The sequence below is a fragment of the Carassius carassius genome, chromosome 33 (assembly GCF_963082965.1).
Source record: "Carassius carassius chromosome 33, fCarCar2.1, whole genome shotgun sequence".
Taxonomy (NCBI): Eukaryota; Metazoa; Chordata; class Actinopteri; order Cypriniformes; family Cyprinidae; genus Carassius; species Carassius carassius.
In genome coordinates this window covers 25,930,600-25,936,113 of record NC_081787.1, presented here as the reverse complement: position 1 = coordinate 25,936,113, position 5,514 = coordinate 25,930,600, and positions in this window count along the sequence as shown.

Here is a 5,514-nt window from a genome sequence, read left to right as displayed (position 1 = left end):
CAATCAGTCCAGACGACACATGACGCAATCTCTGGGACCAGTACCTAAACCTGGGCCTAAATCGGGGCCACTCTCTTTTTAAGAGAGGTTTCTAGGGAACAGCCCAATTTTGTAGTGCTGTCTGGCGGTTGACATCTTGGTGTTGCCCGGTTGTGTTAAAAGTCACAAGCTGTTTGAGAGGGCGCAGCGCCAGAGTAACGGAGGGCCAGGGACACTGCGGTTGAGTTTTTGGGAGCGCCAGGGAGGCTGACCTGGTGAGGTTTCCACCAGGTGAACCAAATTTGATAAAACCTATCCACTTATTATAAGGCACAGAATATTAGATATTCCCCCAGATATATATGTTAAGTGTGTGGTCCATTTCCTCTCTAAGCCACACCCTTTTCCTAGGTCTCTTACTCCCATAGCCACACGTGCTGTAGGCCCTAGCAGAAATGCTTAGTCCCTTTTATTCTTTACCTAACACTTCCAGCGTTCTTATTCAGTCCATTTCATTGCAGACCAATCTATTTTGGTGTTTTGTTTTCACTGTGCTCTTTCCTATCTTAACCTTTTTGCATGCTGTTGTGATTTTGTTTCTTACAGTTCACCGAGAGACCCCAAGGAGAGCTAAGTAGTAGAGCGACAACCGAGCAGCCGTTGTCACCAGGTGACCCACGAGGCTACCACCTGTCAAGTCTCTATTTTGGGCCGACCCTTAATTGGACCCGCCTAACTGTCTAACTGTCTGCATCAGTTAGCCGATATTCTTATAGATGGCATAGCCCGTACGATAGCTCGTTAGCCAGAGAACAAAACTTGCGTTGGCCTCTTTGTGTGTGTGCTGTGCTTCTCTCGTCCGCAGTGAGCCAGGATGTCACGTTCATCCAGTCCCGCAGTCCCTTGGGATCAGCTAGCGACATGGCTGGAGACGATGACGACCTCCTTCCTGCCCAAGGACACCAGTGACCTGCAGCACTTGAGCCAGAGACAACTGGACACTGAGATGGACCAGCTGATGGCACACAATCCGATGCAGAGTTACACCCACAAAGAACTCGCCAGGATCACAGGGACTCTAGCTCACCTCCTCATCGCCCAGGCACGGATCAGCGAAAAGAGCAACCACGAGCTGGAGCAGGAAGCCGCGGCTCTAAGACTTCAAGCGGAGGAAGCCCTAAAGCATCAGGCCCACACCCAGAGTCGTCTAGATAAGCTACTTCTCGAGACCCAAGACCAGCACGAGAAAGAGAATGCTACAGATCCAGAGCTACAGAAAGAAGTGGAAAGACTTCAAAATGCCCTGGAGAATCTTCGTCTGGACACAGACCAAAGAGAACATTTGGAGAGAGAAGCCCGAGAGGGACTCGAGGCAAAGCTCCGACAAGGTGAAGCCCTCCTTGAAAGGGCTGAAATCGAACTGAAAGAGAGAGATGTGAAAGCTAAGGCCTATGAAATTTACCTGAAAATGGCTTTCTAAAAGATGAACTTGACATGGTTCACAGAGAATTGAAACATTCTTATAGACTGCAAAGTGACCAGAAAGAGGAAACACTCTCCACAGAGTTTCCCCTGGCCAGTGAACCCCAGCCTTCCAGCCAAGAACTTCGAGCTGAAAAAGGGGGTGAAAGCCTGCTTTTCAAAATGTCACCAGCTAGCCTCCACGAACCCCTGTCAGCAGTGGGGGAGGGAAAACCCTTCCAGAAAGTCCGGGTCACCGACCACGGACACATAACTCCCAAAGAACTGGACAAGCTGGCTAGAAACATCCCTACGTTCAACCCAGATCCTGCAGGAGGCCACGACATTCACGCTTACTTACAAGATATAGACTTTCACTTACAAACTGTCACCAACGTAACCACTTGGGACAAGCTGTACCTGCTCAGAATTATGTCCAGTCGTGAGGTACGCAGTTTCTTAGACCGTCAACCAGAGACTGTCAAAAAAGACTACCAGCAACTGCAAAAAGCTTTCTCTGATCCAGAATCAGACCAAGGGCTAGTAACCGCAATGGACCTCAAGCAAGGTCGACTTGAAACCCCACCAAATTTCTATAACCGACTGTGACGTGCCTACTTCGGAGCAAGAAATTAACCAGGCATGGAGGAAGACAACCAGGCATTGTTCATCAAACAACCGCAGTAAGAATTTTCATCAAGCACGGTGAGTAATGGCTTCTCCCGTCATTGTTACTTGCACCTCTTGCCACATGTACAGTTTATCTATCTCTGTCGCTGATTAGGGATTAACATGTGATAAATGCAGGGAAATAGTTAGGCTGACAGAGAAGATTTCAGAATTAGAGACACGCATCCAAACTTTAATTGAGGACAGTAAGAATGTTAGGGCTCTAGATACGGCTTTGGATGCGTCTAGCTCAGGGATTCCTGTACATTGTTCGGTTCCGGAAACAGAGCCCCTGCAGCAGGGCAACTGGGTGACGGTGAGGCAGCGTAGTCGTGGGTCAAAACACCGCTCTTCTGTTCCGATCAAAACATTAAACAGGTTCTCCCCACTTAGTGATGCACCCACTGAGAAACCTGATGAAAGTGCTCTAGTTATTGGTGATTCTATTGTACAGAAAGTGAATATAGAGACACCAGCCCCCATAGTCAAATGTTTACCGGGAGCCAGAGCGCCTGACATCTTGGCAAATTTAAAAGTGCTGGCTAATGCTAAACGTAAATACAGTAAGATTGTTATTCATGCCGGCGCTAATGATGTTCGACTTCGCCAGTCGGAGATCACTAAAAATAACATTAAAGAGGTGTGTGAACTTGCAAGCACGATGTCAGACACTGTAATATGCTCTGGTCCCCTCCCTGCTTACCGTGGTGATGAGATGCATAGCAGATTGTCATCACTCAATGGCTGGATGTCTAAGTGGTGCCCACAGAATAACATAGGTTTCATAGACAATTGGACAAGCTTTTGGGGCAGACCTGACCTGTTTAAAAGAGATGGTCTTCATCCCTCCTGGGGTGGCGCCACTCTTCTCTCTAGAAATATGGCAAATAGTCTTAGTGTTTATACTTGACTAACTGGGGCCCAGGTCAGGAAGCAGACAGACTGGCTAAACCGACCGTCTGCTAGCTGCCTCCCGTCACAGAGGTCAGTTAATTCTCAGCACATAGAGACTTTTTCACCTAGATATCACACTATAGAGACTGTGTCTGTTCCCCGAACTAGAAAAAACAAAAAACGTCCAAACCAAGTTAAGATTAACAATTTAATTGAGGTTCAACAAATAAAAAACAGAAGCAATATGGATAAACAAATGATAAAGCTTGGCTTATTGAATATCAGATCCCTTTCTACGAAAACACTTTTTGTAAATAATATGATCACTGATCATAATATAGATTTACTCTGTTTGACAGAAACCTGGCTAAAACCTGATGATTACATTATTTTAAATGAGTCCACCCCCCAAGATTACTGTTATAAACATGAGCCGCATCTAAAAGGCAAAGGTGGAGGTGTTGCTTCAATTTATAACAACGTTTTCAGGATTTCTCATAGGGCAGGCTTCAAGTATAACTCGTTTGAAGTAATGGTGCTTCATATAACATTATCCAGAGAAACAAATGTTAATGATAAATCCCCTGTTATGTTTGTACTGGCTACTGTATACAGGCCACCAGGGCACCATACAGACTTTATTAAAGAGTTTGGTGATTTTACATCCGAGTTAGTTCTGGCTGCAGATAAAGTCTTAATAGTTGGTGATTTTAATATCCATGTTGATAATGAAAAAGATGCATTGGGATCAGCATTTATAGACATTCTGAACTCTATTGGGGTTAGACAACACGTTTCAGGACCTACTCATTGTCGAAATCATACTCTAGATTTAATACTGTCACATGGAATTGATGTTGATGGTGTTGAAATTATTCAGCCAAGTGATGATATCTCAGATCATTATTTAGTTCTGTGCAAACTTCATATAGCCAAAATTGTAAATTCTACTTCTTGTTACAAGTATGGAAGAACCATCACTTCTAACACAAAAGACTGCTTTTTAAGTTATCTTCCTGATGTAACCAAATTCCTTAGCATATCCAAAACCTCAGAACAACTTGATGATGTAACAGAAACTATGGACTCTCTCTTTTCTAGCACTTTAAATAAAGTTGCTCCTTTATGCTTAAGGAAGGTTAAGGAAAACAGTTTGACACCATGGTATAATGAGCATACTCGCACCCTAAAGAGAGCAGCCCGAAAAATGGAGCGCAGCTGGAGGAAAACAAAACTAGAGGTATTTCGTATTGCTTGGCGGGAAAGTAACATATCCTACAGAAAAGCATTAAAAACTGCTAGATCCGATTACTTTTCTTCTCTTTTAGAAGAAAACAAACATAACCCCAGGTATTTATTCAATACAGTGGCTAAATTAACGAAAAATTAAGCCTCAACAAGTGTTGACATTTCCCAACACCACAGCAGTAATGACTTTATGAACTACTTTACTTCTAAAATTGATACTATTAGAGATAAAATTGCAACCATTCAGCCGTCAGCTACAGTATCACATCAGACAGTGCACTATAGACCCCCTGAGGAACAGTTCCACTCATTCTCTACTATAGGAGAGGAAGAATTGTATAAACTTGTTAAATCATCTAAACCAACAACATGTATGTTAGACCCTATACCATCTAAGCTCCTAAAAGAGGTGCTTCCAGAAGTCATAGATCCTCTTCTGACTACTATTAATTACTCATTGTCATTAGGATATGTCCCCAAAACCTTCAAACTGGCTGTTATTAAGCCTCTCATCAAAAAAACACAACTTGACCCCAAAGAACTAGTTAATTATAGACCAATCTCGAATCTCCCTTTTCTGTCCAAGATACTAGAAAAGGTGGTATCCTCACAATTATATTCCTTCTTAGAGAAAAATGGTATATGTGAGGATTTCCAGTCAGGATTTAGACCGTATCATAGTACTGAGACTGTTCTCCTTAGAGTTACAAATGATCTGCTCTTATCATCTGATCGTGGGTGTATCTCTCTATTAGTCTTATTGGATCTTAGTGCTGCGTTTGACACAATTGACCACAACATTCTTTTGCATAGACTTGAACACTTTGTTGGCATCAGTGGAAGTGCATTAGCATGGTTTAAATCGTACTTATATGACCGCCATCAGTTCGTAGCAGTGAATGAAGATGTATCCTATCGATCACAAGTGCAGTATGGAGTACCTCAAGGCTCAATACTAGGGCCGCTACTCTTCACGCTTTATATGTTACCCTTGGGAGATATCATCAGGAAACATGGTGTTAGCTTTCACTGTTATGCTGATGATACTCAGCTCTATATCTCTTCGCAGCCAGGTGAAACACACCAATTTGAAAAACTAATGGATTGCATAGTCGATATAAAAAACTGGATGACGAGTAATTTCTTACTGCTAAATTCTGAAAAAACAGAGGTGTTAATTATAGGACCTAAAAACTCCGCTTGTAATAACCTAGAACACTGTCTAAGACTTGATGGTTGCTCTGTCAATTCTTCGTCATCAGT